Source organism: Mobula birostris, chromosome 6, assembly GCF_030028105.1.
Source record: "Mobula birostris isolate sMobBir1 chromosome 6, sMobBir1.hap1, whole genome shotgun sequence".
Taxonomy (NCBI): Eukaryota; Metazoa; Chordata; class Chondrichthyes; order Myliobatiformes; family Myliobatidae; genus Mobula; species Mobula birostris.
Window position 1 is genome coordinate 133,570,719 of NC_092375.1, and position 18,991 is coordinate 133,589,709.

Consider the following 18,991-nt stretch of genomic DNA (forward strand, 5'->3'; position numbering starts at 1 on the left):
TGAAGGATCCCACCCATCCTGCTATGGACTGTTTGTCCCACTGCCATCAGGGAGGGCGCCACAGTAATGCAGCAGTTAGCATGCCACTATTACAGCCTGGCCTGTTCCATGCTGTATCTCTAAAGAAAGAAAATAAATAAGAGGCAATGTAACATCCATGCCAGGATCACTAGACTCAAAAATAGTTTCTTCAACCCCAGCCTTCAAGCTGAGCAACACCTCCACGTGTTAACCCGCCTCACCACCATTACATCCACTCCTCTCCACAGCCCCTCAGCACCGTTTATCTCCCCAACACCCCTCCCATCCACTGCCACTTTACTTGTATTGTTTTATAGGATTGCTTTTATATTTATATAAATTATATCTTTATGCTAATTCTCATTTTTTTTAATGCTGCATTGGATCTGGAGTATCAATTATTCCATACTCCTTTACACTTGTACGACAATAAACAATCTTGAATCTTGAACCTTGGTACCTCAATGTGACCATGGATGATTCTCCATCCTAAGACCATGTTCCTGTTCTCTCCCCTTACTCATCATTGCTTTTTTGTGTAAAAAGTCCATCCATCTTTATCTTAAATATAGATTCCACTGCCTTCTGTGGTAGAGTTCCACTGGTTTGCCGTTGACAGTGTGAAGGAAAATCTCATTTCAGGCTGAAATTTATTTTGTTGAGAGATGCAGCACCAAACAGGCCCTTCTGGCCCAATGAGAGGTGAGGCCTTGCAGCCCACTTATTTAACCCTGCCCAATCATAGGACAATTTACAATGACCAATTAACCTACTAACCACTACGTCTTTGGACCGTGGGAGGAAACTAGAGCACCCATAAGACCATAAGATATAGGAGCAGAATTAGGCCATTCTGCCCATTGAGATTGCTCCGCCATTCCATCACAGCTCATCCCAGATCCCACTCAATCCCACACACCTGCCTTCTCTCCATACCCATAAGACATAGGAACAGAATTAGGCCATCTGGCCCATTGAGTCTGCTCCACCATTCCTTTTGTTTTCTCCTCCTCAACTCCAGTTCCTGGCCTTCTCCCCATAACGTTTGATGCAATGTCCAGTCAAGAACCTATCAACCTCTGCCTTAAATACACCCAATATTCTGGCCTCCACAGCTGCATGTGGCAACAAATTCCACAAATTCACCACCCTTTAGCTAAAGAAATTTCTCTGCATCCCTGTTTTGAAAGGGCACCCCTCTATCCTATCTTGTCCTAGACTGTCCCACCATGGGAAACGTCCTTTCCACATCTACTCTGTCTAGGCCTTTCAACATTCAAAAAGTTTCAATGAGATTCCCCTCTCTTCCTTCTGAATTCCAGTGAGTACAGACCCAGAGCCATTAAACATTCCTCATAATGATAACACTTTCATTCCTGGAATCATCCTTGTGAACCTCCTCTGAACCCTCTCCAATGCCAGCACATCTTTTCTAAGATGAGGGGCACAAAACTGTTCACAATACTCAAGGTGAGGCATCACTAGTGCCTTATAAAGCCTCAGCATCACATCCTTGCTCTTCTATTCTAGACCTCTTGAAATGAATGCTAACATGGCATTTGCCTTCCTCACCACCAACTCTGCCTGCAAGTTAAGCTTCAGGGTTCTGCACAAGGACCTCCAAGCCACTTTGCATCTCAGATTTTTGGATTTTCTCCCCATTTAGGAAATAGTCCACACATTTATTTCTACTACCAAAGTGCATGATCATGCATTTTCCAACATTGTATTTCATTTCCCACCTTCTTGTCCATTCTCCTAATCTGTCCAAGTCCTTCTGCATCCTACCTGTTTCCTCAACACTACCTGCTCCTCTACCAATCTTTGCATCATCTGTAAACTTGGCAACAAAGCCATCTATTTCATCATCTAAATCATTTATATACAACATAAAAAGAAGCGGTCCCAATGTCAATGGTGATCAACTGGATGTAATGAAACAAGTACCACAGTTGATTCTTTTCCACGTTTATTAGTAGCAAGCTATGAGAGAGATCATTCTAGCTGCACTTACAGAGAGTCAGCCACTCGAAGTCTCTATGTTGAAACACCAAGATACAGTTTTTTATATCATTCTTTTCACAGAAGCCTAGCAACAGTGATAGTCCAAGACAAAGGCCACTTAATCACCTAAAACAGAGGTAAATGTACTTGACAAAGAATACTTAATCACATCAGGCAGAGGTAAACAGAGAAATGAGTATAATTAATTCTCACATCCTGCATGTCCTTGTCTGGACACTCAGCATTTACATGTCAGCAAGACAGATTGATCCTTTAATATCTCAATACAAAGAACAGTCAGATCAACAGACATTCTGGTTACTCAAATAGAGCAGAATTTAATAATCTAGATAAGAGACTCTACCGAAATCAGGAAAGGAATGTAAGGACTGCCCTGCCTTATCGTCACCTTTTGTCGAAACCAAAATGTGTGAAAACTAGGAGATGTCTTTTGTGGGTCTGTGTGAGATTCAACCCTTATCTTGCTCCAAAGAAGCAGTTGTGAGACATTATTCAAACATACTGCAGTTACAGACATAGTCGTTACTTAACCCAAAGTTGAAATTTAAACACGAAACCAAAAGGTGTGAAAAGTCAGGAGACAACATCTGCTCAAACTGCAGCCATTCTCAAACCAGAATACACAGACTGAACCTTAACTATCATTTACAGGAATACTTGCTGCCTCCTACCAATCAGCCAATGCTCTAACCATGCCAGTAACTTTCCTGTAATACCATGGGCTCTTAACTTGGTAAGCAGCCTCATGTGGGGCACCTCGTCAAAGGCTTTATGAAAGTCCAAATATACAACATCCACTGCATCTCCTTTATCTATCCTACTTGTAATCTCCTCAAAGAATTCCAACAGGTTCATCAGGCAGGATTTTCCCTGAAGGAAACTATGCTGACATTGTACTATCTTGTCCTGTATCACCAAGTATTCCATCACCTCATCCTTAACAATTGAGTCTTAACATCTTCTGAACCTCTGAGGTCAGGCTAACTTGTCTATAATTTCCTTTCTGCTGCCTTCCTCCTTTCTTAAAGAGTGGAGTAACATTTGCAATCCGGCTAAAAAGATTCCTCCTTACCTCTGTTCTAAAGGGTCACCCCTTAATTTTGAGGCTGTGCCCTGTAGTTCCGGTTACTCCCACCATAGGAAACATCCTCTCCACATCCAACCTATCTAGTGCTTTCAACATTCGGTAGGTTTCAATATTCCACATGTGGCTTGACTAGTGTCTTATAAAGACTCAGCATTATCTCCTCACTTTTATATTCTATTCCCTTGAATTAAATGCCAACATTGCATTTGCCTTCTTTACCACAGACTCAACCTGTAAATTAACCTTCTGGGAGTTTTGCACAAGGCCTACTAAGTCCCTCTGCATCTCTGATGTTTGAACCTTCTCCCCATTTAGATAATAGTCTGCACTATTGTTCCTTATACCAAAATGCATTATCATACATTTCCCAACACTGTATTCCATCTGCCACTTTTTTGTCCATTTTTCCAATATGTCTAAGTCCTGCTGCAATGGCATTGCTTCCGTAGCACCACCTACTCCGCCATTCATCTTCGTATCAGCCATATACTTTGCCACAAAGCCATCAATTCCAATATCTAAATCATTGACGAACAATGTGAAAAGTAGCGGTCCCATTACTGTCCCCTGAGGAACACCTCTAGTCACTGGCAGCCAACCAGAAAAGGCCCCTTTTATTCCCACTCGCTGCCTCCTGCCTTTCAGCCATTCTGCTGTCCATCCTAGTATCTTTCCTGTAACACCAAAGGATTTTATCTTCTTAAGCAGCCTCATGTATGGCACCTTATCAAATTTCTTCTGCAAATCCAAGTAAATGACATCCACTACCTCTCCTTTGTCCACCCTGCTTGTTACTTCCTCAAAGAACTCTAACAGATTTGTCAGGCAAGATTTCCCTTCACAGAAACCATGCTGACTTTAACTTATTTTATCATTGGTCTCTGAGTACCTCGAAACCTCATCCTTAATAATAGACCCCCGTTAGAATGGATTTCTTTTTGGTAGATGATTTGTTTACACTTAAATGACTTTGGCCACCAGACTTCTATTTTAACTGTTTGACAAAGGACTGTGGATTGAGTCCACCACAATGGGCTTCCTAAAAGGTGTGAATACCAGATGCTTCTGGTAGTTTGACCTGATGCTGTAGTTTCGAAGACAGTATTATCTATACATTATAAATATTAATTGTCTTCTATGTTAGCACGTAAAATGCCAAATAAATGTATTGCGGATTGAACTAAAGGCTGTGGATACCAACACAGGCATGTTGGCGTCAGAAGGAAAGGATAAAATCCGAAGGTGTGATGTTTGTATGTAGCTTCAATAGGAAGCATTGTCTATGTATTGTCTATAACTTTTAAGTAGCGATGGCCTTTGTGTTTAGCATATAAATATCGAGCCCACATTGGGCTAGCAGACCTTTCTGTGGAAAGCGTTTCCATCCGTAAGATGCCTGCTGTACCTTGTCGTGTCGAATAAAGAAGCTGCTTTGTATCTACCAGTGACTCTGTTTCTCCGGTAACTTCATCCACGCTACAACAACCTTAGCACTTTCCCACCCACTGAGGTTAGGCTAACTGGCCTATAATTTCCTTTCTTCTGCCTTCCTCCCTTCCTAAACAGCGGAGTGATATTTACAATCTTCCAGTCCTCTGGAACCATGCCAGAATCAAGTGATTCTTGAATGGTCATGACTAATGCATCTGTTATCTCTTCAGCAATCTCTCTCAGAGCTCTGGGATATGGTCCACCTGGTCCAGGTGACATCCACCTTAAGACCTTTGCGTTTGCCTAGCATTTTTTCCTTTGTAATAGCAATGGCATTCACTCCTGCTCCCTAACACTCGGGTACACTGCTAGTGCATTCCGCAGTGAAGACAGATGCAAAGTACCCATTAAGTTCATCTGCTGTTTCTTTGTCCCCCATTACTACCTCACTAGCATCATTTTCTAGAGGTCTAATATCAACTCTCACCTCCCTTTCACTCTTTATATAGCTGAAAAATTTTTGGTATCCTGTTTTATATGATTGTCTAGTTTGCCCTCATATTTCACCTTTTCCTTTCTTATAGCTTTTTTAGTTGCCTATTGTTGGATTTTAGAAGCTTCCCAATCATCCAACTTCCCACTCACTTTTGCTACCTTCTATGCCCTTTCTTTAGCTTTTATGTAGTCCTTAACTTCCTTTGTCAGCCATGGTGACATCTGAGAACCATCTGAGAACCTACTCCTGCCATCTGAGAACTTCTTCCTCTATGGGACAGATCTATCCTGTGCCTTGTGAAATACTCCCAACCACCTCTGCCCTGCTGTCATCCCTGCCAGTATCCTCCTCGAATCCACCTGGGCAAGCTCCTCTCTCATGCCTCTGGAATTCCCTTTATTCCATTGTGATACTGATACTTGTGAGTTATGCTTCTCTCTTGCAGATTGCAGTATGAATTCAATCATACTATGATCACTGCCTCCTAAGGGGTTCCTTTACGTTAAGCTTCCTAATAAGATCAGAGTTATTACACAACACCCAATCTAAGACAGCCTTAGACCTCATAGACTCAAGCACAAGCTGCTCTAAAAAGCCATCTCGTAGGCATTCAACAAATACCCTGTCTTGCAATCCGACAGCAACCTGATTTTCCTCATCCCACTGCATATTTAAGTGCCCCATTACAATTGTGTCATTACCCTTATTACATGCCTCTTCCAGCTCCCTTTGGAATCTCAACCCCATTTCGTGGCTACTATTTGGAGGCCTATATTTTTCTACCTTTGCAATTTCTTAACTCCACCCACAAAGATTCAACATTCTCTGACCCTATGTCACCTCTTTCTAAAGATGTAATCCATTTCTTACCAGTACAGCCACACCACTGCCTATGCCTTCCTGCCAGTCCTTTCAATACAACGTATATCCTTTGATGTTTAGCTCCCAACTATGGCCTTCTTTCAGCCATGATTCAGTGATGCCCACAACGTCATACTGACCAATCTCTCACTGCGCCACCAGTTTGTCCACCTTATTCCAAAAGCTACGCACACTTAAATACACCTTCAGCCCTGCATTCTTCACCCTTTTCAATTTTGCCTCTGTGGTACAATTTGACTCTTTGCTCTGTTTGCATTTGTACCCAATCATTGGCTTGGCCTTCCTTCCTTTCTGTTACACCCATCATCTACTTGTAAACCTGCTGGCTCATCCTCTGTCATACTGGTTCCCATTCCCCTGCCATATTAGTTTAAACCACTCCCAACAACTCTATTAAACCTGCCCGCAAGAATATTGGTCCCACTCAGATTTGTGTGCCACCTGTCACTTCCGTACAGATCCCGCCTGCACCAGAAGAGGTCCCAATTACCCAGAAATACAATGGCAAATGAAATACAGTGTTGGAAAGTGTATGGTTATGCACTTTGGCAGAAGAAATAAACGGGCAGACTATTATTTAAATGGGGGAAGAATTCAAAGTTCTGAGATGCAGCGGGACTTTGGAGTACCCGTGCAGGATACCCTTAAGGTTAACCTCCAGGTTGAGTCGGTAGTGAAGAAGGCGAATGCAATGTTGGCATTCATTTCTAGAGGAATAGAGTATAGGAGCAGGGATGTGGTGTTGAGGCTCTATAAGGCGCTGGTCAGACCTCTCTTGGAGTACTGTGGGCAGTTTTGGTCTCCTTAATTAAGAAAGGATGTGCTGACGTTGGAGAGGGTACAGAGAAGATTCACTAGAATGATTCTGGGAATGAGAGGGTTAACATATGAGGAAAATTTGTCCGCTCTTGGACTGTATTCCTTGGAGTTTAGAAGAATGAGGGGAGACCTCATAGAAACATTTCGAATGTTGAAAGGCATGGACAGAGTGGATGTGGCAAAGTTGTTTCCCATGATGGGGGGAGTCTAGTATGAGAGGGCATGACTTAAGGATTGAAGGCGCCCATTCAGAACAGAGATGCGAAGAAATTTTTTTAGTCAGAGGATGGTGAATCTATGGAATTTGTTGCCATGGGCAGCAGTGGAGGCCAAGTCATTGGGTGTATTTAAGACAGAGATTGATAGGTATCTGAGTAGCTAGGGCATCAAAGGTTATGGTGAGAAGGTGGGGGAGTGGGACCAAATGGGAGAATGGATCAGCTCATAATAAAATGGCGGAGCAGACTCGATGGGCCGAATGGCTGACTTCTGCTCTTTCGTCTTATGGTCTAAATCTGAATCCCTGCCCTGGGCTCCAATTTTTCAGGCATGCATTTATCTGCCACCTCATTCCACTCCTATCCTTACTGTTGCCTGGCACAGGCAGCAATCCCGAGATTACTACCCTTGAGGTCCTGCTTCTCAGCTTCCTTCTTAACTCCCTGTATTTTGTTTTCAGGACCTCCTCCCTTTTTCTTCCTATGTCATTGGTACCAATATGTACCATGACTTCTGGCTGCTTACCTTCTCTTTTTAAGATATTGTGGGCGCATCCAAAAACATCTCGGACCCTGGCACCTGGGAGGCAAACTACCATCTGTGTTTCCTTTTCACATCCCCAGAATCGCCTGTATGACCCCTGATTACTGCTAACACCCTCTTCAGATCCCTGCCCTTCTGAGCCACAGGGCTAGACTCAGTGCCAGAGGTATGGCCACTGTTGCTTCTCCGAGGTGGGTCATTCTCCTCTAACAGTGCTCAAAATGGAGTACTTATTGTTGAGGGGGAAGGCCACAGGGTGCTCTCCACTATCCGACGTTCTCTCTTCCTTCTCCTGACAGTCACCAATTTATTTATCTGTCCCCTGTAGCCTTGGGGTGATTACCTCATTGTAGTTCCTGTCTATCACTGCTTCGCTTTCCCTAACAAGTCACCGAGCTGCAGTTCCAGTTCCCTAACATGGTCTCTAAGGAGCTGCATCTTGATCCACCTGGTGAGCATGGGACTCTCCTGGAAATTCCACATCTGACACCTAGAACAGAACACTGGCTCTGTAGACATAACCTCTATTCTCCCTAGAATTAAATAAGAAAGAAGGAATGAACTTGCCTACTTAACCTGCTTCTGGCTGTTCCTGCCAAAGCCTTGTTGAGCCAAAGCCTTACTGCTCTGACTCAGGACTATTCGAACGACGACCACTCCGCAAGGCAGTATCTCTATTTTTATAGAGACTGGGTTTTTAAAAGCTCTTTGTTGGACCTGTGTGGGAACACACCTGTTGCATCTGCGCGGCACTGTAATCAACAACTCCCGTCAAAAATCTTGCTGCTTTTTCAAGTCAGACCTGCACGGGAATGCTCCTGTTGTGTCCGCACAGTATTCCAAACAACTCTCCAGAGGAAAACCACACACTCACAGGGACAACATACCAACTCATTATAGGCAGCACTGGAATTGAACTCCAAAGTCCAAACCCCGAGCTGCAATAGTGTCACACTAACTGCTATGCTCCTGTGGTGCCCCATACCCCATATCCTGAGGCTGTCACTGCTGGTCCTAGAACTCTTATCCATTCCTACTCACAACCAGGGGTGCAACGCCCTGGCACTTTGTCACAACTCTATGGGTTTCAAAGAGACTCCCTTTCATTCTTCTGAACTTCAAGGGCTACAGGCCTAACCAACCAAGCAGTTCCAATTTTCCCATCCTAGCAACCAGTCTGGAAGAACATTCATTTTACTCGTATTTAAATAACAACATCAAAACAAAACTCTAGATGTGGTCTTACCAAGTCTTGTATGATTGTGGATAGTTGTCCTTGTTCCTCAAGGAGGATGAGAGTTGAATTGATTGAAGTGTACAAGATGGTAACAGGTATAGATCGAGTGGACAGCCAAATATTTTTTTCCCCAGACAAAAATAGCTAATGCAAGGGGACAGGCATAATTTTAAGGTAAAGGGGTGGGGGTTGTCAGAGGTAAATTTTTTTACACAGAGTTTTTTGGTGTGTGGACCGTGTTGCCAGAGGTGGTGTTAGAGGCAGATACATTAGGGACATTTAAGAGACTTTTAGATAGGCACATGGATGATAGGAAAATGGAGGGGTATGTAGGAGGGAAGGAAGGAAGGGTTAAATTGATCTTAGAGTCGGTTAAAAGGTCAGTACAACACTGTGGGCCAAAGGCCTGTACTGTGCTGTAGTCTTCTGTGTTCAATATTCTATACTCCTATCCCAGAAACCTCTCCACAATGAAGGCGAACATACCAACTGACTTTACTACGTGCTACACATGAATGTTTGTATTCCAATATTCCAGTTTTCAAGCTATGTCAGTATATTATTCCCATGTGCTTTAATCTTACACGTTAACCTTTTAAGAAAAGGCATTCTAAAAATACAAGTTTGCCACATTCACTGATTTACTCCTACTTGATTTTGCTGGATGCATTTTCAGCAAATCTGCAGTACATTTGTCAGACATGACCTCCCTTTTCATAAATCTATTCTGACTTTATCTAATCTGTTGATATTTCCCAAACGACCTGTCATCTCCTCCTTTATAATACTTAGAATGGAGCATTTTCCCTGTTGCTGATAAAGGTGCTACGGCAATTCTGGTAACAGAGATTCACCCACACAGAAGTCATAAAACTCTGCCCAAATTTTTGGGATATGGAAAATATCACTCTTGTGGAACTTGCATGGATAAAACTAAATAAATACACTTAACATTTTTTTCAATTTGTGTTTCTTGGCACATGCGCTGTTGACGCAATCTTTGTGTTTCAGAACATTGTGACAAGTCGAAAAAAAATATAGATTCTACCTATCCATAAAACCATCTTGAACACCTCAACTAGATCCTCCCATATTTCTCTCTATTCTACGTAACCCTAGTCTAACCCACTTGTCATTATAAATCAGTTCAATTATTCACCCTTGAAGGTAAACCCCATAAACCAGGGGACAGCTTCAACTTTTTAGCATACTAGGTTTTCATCAAAGGTGTTCTTCACCAACGGAATGTGTGGAAACAGAATCATTCATTCTCTTTGCCTCTATACATTTCCCAAGGTAGAATAAAGTTGTGAACATGTGCTATCAGAGTGCATTTGAGCTATTCCCACAGTGAAATGTGGAGCTATAATTTCGTGGAGAGTAAAGAAGTAATGAAATAGGGGTGGGGTAGGGTCATAATCAGAGAAGCCCTCTGAGCCACTACTTTCACACAGGCCATCAGCCACGCATTTGCATTAATCCTACTTTTTATTCCCTCCACATTCCCAATAACTCCGTTCAGATTCTCCCACTCATCCACACACCTAGGACAGTCAACCCCTCCACCTGCATGTATTTGGGATGTGGGAGGGCACTGAAGCACCCATGGAAACCTCACTCAGCTACAGGGAGAATATCCAGACTCCATACAGACAGCATCTGAAACCAGGATTGAAACTTATCCTCGGGTGCTGTGAGGCTGTGACTCTATTAGGTGAGCACACTTAAGTTGGAGATTGCACAGGTAAAGGTCTTCTCAGAGAATCAGAGAACTTCCTGAGAGTTATAACTTAAGTAATTATAGTTATTTTTGTAATCACACAGCCCAAAGTCCTGGTCACTTTTCCTTTCATTATCCCTTGCTCTGTCACTATCAATTGGAAGGTTTCTCATATGTCCAAATGGTATGTTGTTCATCCATCGTTGTCATCGATGATGACCTCGACATCATTGATGGTGTCGAGACTAGCGCATGATTTGGATTTAAGTGAGGGAGGGTTGCGCAAATGGTATAGGAGTAGGTGATTCAGCCATCAAGTCTACACCAACCCTCAGAGCAATCCCATTCTCCCTCTTATTTCCTGATAACTCTTTCACTCTCTCATGCCCATTAACTTTGCCTGGATTCTCTGACCACTCACTGAAGGAGTGATCACAGTTGACAATTAAGCTAAAAACCAGAATGATCTTTAGGATGTGGGTGGACTGGACCAGCCAGAGAAAACTCAAGCATATGCCACACACTGTGCCGGAAGTTGTTTTGGAATTCGCTAGAAAAAGCAACTTAAGCTGGTAACCTCCTTCACCAACATTTGAGCAGAGTGTGAACATTGGGAAGGCATTGCTGCATTAGCTTTACCTGCGATTATTCTTTAAAGTCATGGCATTGAGTATTGATTGCTACCCCTAGTTACTTTGAAAGCAGGTGGTGAGTCACATTGTTGAAACTTTGGAGAATCAGGTCGAGTATCATCGGCATATGCCTTGAAATTTGTTAATTTAGCAGCAAAAGTTCAATGCAGTACATTATAATATAGAGAAAATAAATAGGTAAATAAATCAATTACAGTAGGGATATATATGTGTATATTAAATAGATCAAAAATAGTGCAAAACCAGAAATAATATATATATTTAAAAAGTGAAGTAGCATTCATGGGTTCAATGTCCATTTAGGAATCGTATGGCAGAGGGCAAGAAGCTGTTCTTGAATCACTGAGTGTGTGCCTTCAGGCTTCTGTACCTCCTTCCTGATGATAACAATGTGAAGATGGCATGTCCTGGGTGATGGGGGTCTTTAATAATGGATGTTGTCTTTCTAAGGCACCACTACTTGAAGGTATCTTGGATACTATGGAGGCTAGTACCCAAGATGGAGCTGACTAATTGTACAATGTTCTGTAGCTTCTTCCTGTCTTGTACAGTAACCTCCCTCCCCATACCAGACAGTGATGTAGCTGGTTAGAATGCTCTCCACAGTACATCTATAGAAATTTTTGACTGTTTTAGGTGACATAGCAAATCTCTTCAAACTCTTAATGAACTATATCCACTGTCTTGCCTCTTTTATAGTTGCATCAGTATGTTGGGACCAAGTTAGAACCTCAGAGATCTTGACACTCAGGAACTTGAATTTGTTCACTCTCTCTACTTCTGATTCCTCCATTAGGATTGGTTCACATTCCTGAGTCTTACCCTTCCTGAAGTCCACAATCAGCTCTTTTGTTTTACTGACATTGACAAATTCCCATTCTGTTGTTAGATAGGGAGTTCCAGTATTTTGGTCTGGTTACAATGAAACAATGGAAACATCTTTCCAATCTAGGATGAAGTTCCAAAGTCTTAAATGGAAGAGCTTCTCCAGATGCTGGAAATCCAGAGCAACATGCACAAAATGCTAGAGGAACTCAGGTCAGGCAGCATTTATTGGAGAGGAATAAATAGTTGATGTTTTGGGCTGAGACCTTTCATCAGGACTGGAAAGGAAGAGGGAAGAATCCAGGATAAAAAGGTGAGGGGGGGAGGAATACAAGTTGACAGGTGATAGGTGAAGCCAGGTGAGGGGGAAGGTGGGTGGATGAGTGGCAGAGGATGAAGTAAGAAGCTGGAAGGAGATAGGTGGAAAAGGTAAAGGGGTGAAGAAGAAGGAATCTGATAGGAAAGGAGAATGGACCATGGGAGAAAGGGGGCACCAAAGGGAGGTAATGAACAGGTGAGGAGAAGGGGTAAAAGTGGAGCAAGAATGAGATATGGAATAAGAGAGAAGTGGAGTGGGGGGGGGGGGAGAAATTACCAGAAGTTAGAGAAATTGATTTTCATGCCCTCAGGTTGCAGGCTACCCAGATGGAAATAAGTGTGGTCTTATTGTGGCAGTAGAGGAGGCCGTGGACAGGCATCAAAACAGGACTGAGAAATTGAATTGAACACCAGAGAACCTGCTTTATGAGGCAGATGGAACAAAATGCTCAATGAAGCAGTTCTCTAATCTGATGTCAGATCTCCCTGATGTAGAGGAGGCCACACCGGAGCACCCGATATAGTATATAACCCCCGCAGACTCACAAATCAGCCAATTATGTGGCAGCAACTCAATGCATAAAATAATGCAGACATGGTCAAGAAGATCAGTTATTGTTCAGACCAAACATCAGAATGTGGAAGAATTGTGATCTAAGTGACTGACTGTAGAATGATTGTTGGTGTCAAATGGGTTGGGTTTGAGTATCTCAGAAACTTCTGATCTCCTGGGAGTTTTATGCACAACGGTCTCAAGATTTTACTGAGGATGGTGCAAAAAACAAAAATCATCTAGTGAGCAGTTCTATGGGTAAAAATGCTTTGTTAATGAGAGAGTCAGTGAAGAATGGCCAGACTGGTTCAAGCTGACAGGAAGGTGACAGTAACTCAAATAACCACATGCTGAACGGTGTTAAGCAGAAGAGCATTGCTAAGTGCATAACACATCAAACCTTTAAGTGGATGGGCAACAGCAGCAGAAGACCATGAACATATACTCATTGACAGGAGGTAACTAATAAAGTAACCATGAGTGTATATGGTGGAGAGATTTTAGCAAGTCTGGAGATGATCCACACCACAGAACTCCCAACCTTTGGCACACATTTGCAATGCAGTGTTACTTGCCACTTACTAGCCCAAGTCTGAACATTGCCCTTGTAATTTGGAAAGACACTGATCAATACACAATCATTAACAAACATTCCTACTTCTGACCTTACTTTGAAGTTGAGCCCTGTGATAAAGGAGCTCTAAGACACTGAGATCTAAAGAATTTCTGCCCTAACGGCCAGTTATTTTCCAATGCTCAAATTCAAGTTAAATAAAAGTGGTCAAAGAAAGCATCCCTTTTAATAGGTATGGGAGGCTATTAAATGGCATCATTGCTGAACTCTAATCAGTGGCGTGTCTACTGTATAAGCCAAGTCATACTTGGAAATCTCAGGCAATTAAGGCATTGGTCTTGCTTCAGAATCAGATTTATTATTGACGTATGTTGTGAGGTTTGTTGTTTTGCACAGCAGTACAGTGCAAGACACTAAAAACTAATAGATAAATAGTGTGAAAGAGGAATAATAAGGTAGTGTTCAAGGACCATTCAGAAATTTGACATCATGTTTTGAATGCCTTTCAGTTACTTTCTTTGTCCTCTTTGAATTATTCCAAGTGAGCATCCGTTCACACTGACACTTGAGAACTAGTGAGGGAAGAAATTATTATCCAGGCTTATGACACTGCAATAATGTTTTTCCATATTCATATACAAGTTGAAGATAGATGCCTTTTGAGTTATTGAAAAACACGATCTGTTTATAAAGCTCCACAGATAGCTTTAGGAGTTTCTTATAGAATTTGCATTTAGAAACAAACTTCAGTTAAAGGATGAGAATTAACAGCATGGAGCTAAGTGACTATTAAATCTCATATAAAATGAATACTTAAATGGGTGATCTCATTCTTTTATATTATTTTGTGTTGAATTAGAAAATAACGTTTTTTTTTCTTTCTCATACTCAATATTTCTTTCCCTCTACTTCACTTTCTGATTGAGTTTATGTCATCATACTTCCTTCTTCATTACTCCACCTTCCCTTTCAATCTTTCTGTTGCAGTAGTTATGGGAAACACCGTTGCATCCACCATTCTCCAAGCTCCTGGATGCCCGTATCTGCTCACTTCCTATACTCCATGTGGAAGATGCATTTAAACCGAACAATGAGAAAGCAGCTCTCACCAACAATGAAGATTCTGGATTATAATAAGATCAATTAGAATTTAATTGGGTTTTAGGAAACTATGTGCGATGCAAAACAGACATTTTGATTGTGCAGTATTATAGCTTAATAGTGCAGTGGTTAGCATAACACTATCACAGCACCAGTAACCCGGATTCAATTCCGCCTCTACCTGTCAGGAGTTTCCACATTCTCCCGTGAATGATAAAATATCATCCAATGAAACCTTTATTCTATATGCCTCGTCAGATACTATCTGACCTGGTGCTTATTTCCAACATTCTTTGTTTTAAATTAAGATAGCAAATAGCTGTGGTATTTATCACTGAAACTGGGGTTTGCAGTTCATTTGATTGCTCATAGACTGAATTCAAAGTCCATGTTATATATTTATCACATAAATCTGCTCTGATTAGAGAAAAGTCTGGATGCTCAGTAAATTCATCGCTCCCTTACACATTCTGCCATTTATAGTTTTTCCCTGATCAGCTGTTTTCCATACAGTAAAATTAACACATCTTATTTTGATACCTTAGGAACATTTTTCCTGTGCTAATTCTTGTGGCCGATACTTCTTAGGGAATAGTTTAAAATTCCAAAGGAAACTTTCGGTAATGTAAAACAGAAATGTGGTTTGCACAGAATTACACTTGATGTCAATTAAGTACTAAGTTTCAGCTTGTTCAGTCAACTGAATGAACCTTGGTAATCTATTACTCTTAGATGCATGCAACTTAAACATCAGCCTCAACAAGCTGGGTTAAGTGTCTCAGAAGCCTCATCTATTCAATCCTTTTAGCACAGTCATCCTTTCCACACTCTCTCATGTGATTATTTAGAATCCTATCAAATCCGACAGGTAGGTACATTGAAAAATTATATAATGGCAGGTATATTCCCATACTAGTTCTGTTCACATAGAAAGTTTAATTGCTCAATGGAAAGATTATAATTTATAATTGTTGATAGAAAAACAGGGAGAAAACATTTTCTATTTACCCAGCTGCTCATTTCCAGCTTGCAAAAGTGTCATGAAGAAACATCAGATGGCTAAGCTCATCATCTCCCCCAGCATTGTCTTTTTGTGAAGAAATTTGAAGGTGAGAATGTCAGAAATGCCACACAACAATTAAAAGAGGCTGACATGCTTTTTTGTCTTTTGGCAAAAAGGTCCTTGTCCTAAATCTATGAGAATAGATTTGGACACAGCAATTAAATAATCAAAACACAAGGAATTCCTCATAGCAAGTTTGTAGTAGGAATAAAACTGAGCAATAAATACAGGGTCAGTCAGTTTTCAACTTTTAATCACAAGCTCTGACATCAATTTTGTGTTGTACAGCAAATACTCATCAGTATTCTGCAACAGCTGTGGAAAGTTTCTAATGTAGAATGCGGAACAGTGCAACACACAACTAAGCCCTTTGGCCCACAATGTCTGTTTTGACCACGATGCCAAATTTAAACTCTGCATTTGCCTGAATGTGGTCTATATTCCTCAATCCCCTGCCTATTCATGTTCAAAATCAATCTAGTTCTTTGGAAAAAAGACATGTCAACAACATCACGTCATTTTGCAAACATCTTTTCTGCTGCAAGGCATTAGAAAGATCTTCATTTCATAGCAAGAAAATTGGTTCATGGGCACACTCACAACCAGGAGTTTTTCTCCCTCAGGTTTGTACAGCAAAGTTTTCCAGTTTAAGCTGTTACTTTGACTCACTGGTACCATGTCTCCTTCCACATAGTAGGTATTTTTTAACGTCTAAGTTTTTCACTGTACTCATTCGTGAAAGGTGAATGCTTCCCTATAAAATAAAATTCATCAGCTCATTGATGAAAAGACTAGGGCCATCATCTGGTTGAGTTCTAATTCACATTGAATTCAAGCATCTGCCAAATGTAATTAATGGCATGTATAGCTCCCATATTAGTTTGTCCACAATGCAAGTTTTAAGTCATTTAATTGCACAAATAATGGCAAGATGTTCTGAGCAGTATCATTGGACAGAAAAAAAACTGCAGGTGTGAAAAATCTGATGTAACAGCAAGTTGCTGGAAGACAGTGGCTTCAATGTAGTACTACAAAGTTTGTACTTCCCAAGAGGTGACTCAGACTAAAGTTACAGTTGAACAAGGCCTTGGTGAGACCACACCTGGAGTATTGTGTGCAGTTTTGGTCCCCTAATCTGAGGAAAGACATTCTTGCCATAGAAGGAGTACAAAGAAGGTTCACCAGATTGATTCCTGGGATGACAGGACTTTCATATGATGAAAGACTGGATCAACTAGGCTTGTACTCTCTGGAATTTAGAAGATTGAGGGGGGATCTGATTGAAACGTATAAAATCATAAAGGGATTGGACAGGCTAGAAGTAGGAAGATTGTTCCTGATGTTGGAGAAGTCCAGAACGAGGGCTCACAGTTTGAGGATAAAAGGGAAGCCTTTTAGGACTGAGATTAGGAAAAACTTCTTCACACAGAGAGTGGTGAATCTGCGGAATTCTCTGCCACAGGAAACAGTTGAGGCCAGTTCATTGGCTATATTTAAGAGGGAGTTAGATATGGCCCTTGAGGCTAAAAGGGATCAGGGGGTATGGAGAGAAGGCAGGTACAGGGTCCTGAGTTGGATGATCAGCCATGATCATATTGGATGGGGGTGCAGGCTCGAAGGGTTGGATGGCCTACTCCTGCACCTATTTTCTATGTTTCTATGAAACAGGCTTTCCAGCCCATCTCAGCCTATTGCACTAAGTCTACACCTGCCATCACCAATTAAATTCACACTAATCCTACATTAATACCGATTTGTATTCTCCCTATCTTCCCATGGACTCCCTCCAGATTTACTCCTACGCTAGGTACAATTTACAGTGGTCAATTAATCTACTAGCCTGCACATCTTTGGGGTACCTGAGGAAATGTGCAAACTTCATACCAATGTGAGGTCAGCATTGAACCTGAGTCTTTGATACTGTGAGGCAATGGCTGTACTAGCTGTGTCATTGTTTTGCAGCAAGCCACATGAGGAAATGTTTGGACAAGACCAATAGCTCAATAGAAATCATAGGTTTAAAGGAGAGAGGTAGACAGGTGCAGGGAGGAAATTCCATGGCATAGCACCAAGATAGCGAGGGCATGGCTAAAGAGTGAAGCAAAGTAATTATCAGCTGTAAGCAGATGATCACCGGTATCTTTTAAGGACTATAGGGCACTGAAATCACAAGAATAAAGACGATGGAAGACCAAGGTCATTTGAACACAAGAATGAGAATGTTAAATGTTATTGCAGATCACTGAAAGATTAACTACTTACAAGTTAGAATACAAGAACTTAATAAAGCAATGTCTCCAAAGGCACTTCAAAAAACATTTAATCAAAATTTAAGAACGACTTCAGGAAGGATAAAAACAATGCTTAGTTACAAATGTGGAGTTTAAAGAAGCAGATTTGAGGAGAAAAAGGTCTAAGAAAAAAAGGGGGTAAAAAGGTTGAGAGAGTAAGGGAGAGAATTTTTGATTACAGGCCAAAAGGAAAAGCATTTACACCAGTTAGAGGAGGAGATGACAAAACTAGAGAGAGGAGGAGATGACAAAACTAGAGAGGAGAGAGGTTGTGTGTGTAATTGGAAACAAACGTGAGGATTTTAAAATTGAGGTTTTACTTGAAGGAAGCGTATTGATTGTCAGCAAGCAAGGGGTGAATGGTAATTGTTGTGAATTGGATGATAGCAGAATTTCAGACAATCTTTACTAAAGATAGAGGAAGAAAGAGTGCACTGGGACAATCAGGTGCAGAGGCAAGGATAAGGTTATCTACTCCTTATCAATAGTCACAGGTGTGTTTCCTCTGAGCATAAAGGTTTTATTCCATTTGCTTCATACAAATGACTGCCTCCTGTAGAACGTCAAATAGTGAATAAAACCAAACTATTTAACTGTAGGAGATTGTGAGGTGGTAGGGAGGTGGAGGTCACCCTGCAGCACAATCCTTCAGTTACAAATAATGGGCTGGATCGTTTAATCTGAGTAAAGACAGTTCCCTTCCTAATTGTTACTGTAACTTCATATCAGAAATTGGTTGGATACAGATGCCATGGGGAGATAGCCTCCTTAACTCATATGTTTTGGTCCTGTCCTACTTTGGAAACTTTTTGGAAAGACATTTTTAATATTATTTCAAAGGTATTGAGTATAGATATTTCTCCCCATGCTATTACCGCTATCTTTGGATTGCCTAAAATTTCCAGTAATCTTTCCCCTTCAGCCCGTAGAATGATTGCATTTCTTACTTTAATGGGGAAAAGATGTATTTTACAACATTGGAAGGAGATTAATGCCCCAACTACGTTCTTTTGGTTTTCTCAGACGATACTATGTTAAAATTTGGAGAAAATTAGAAGTAATCGTTATGATACCTCAGTTAAATTTGAACAGACTTGGAGACCTTTCATTCAACATTTTCATTTAATGTAATT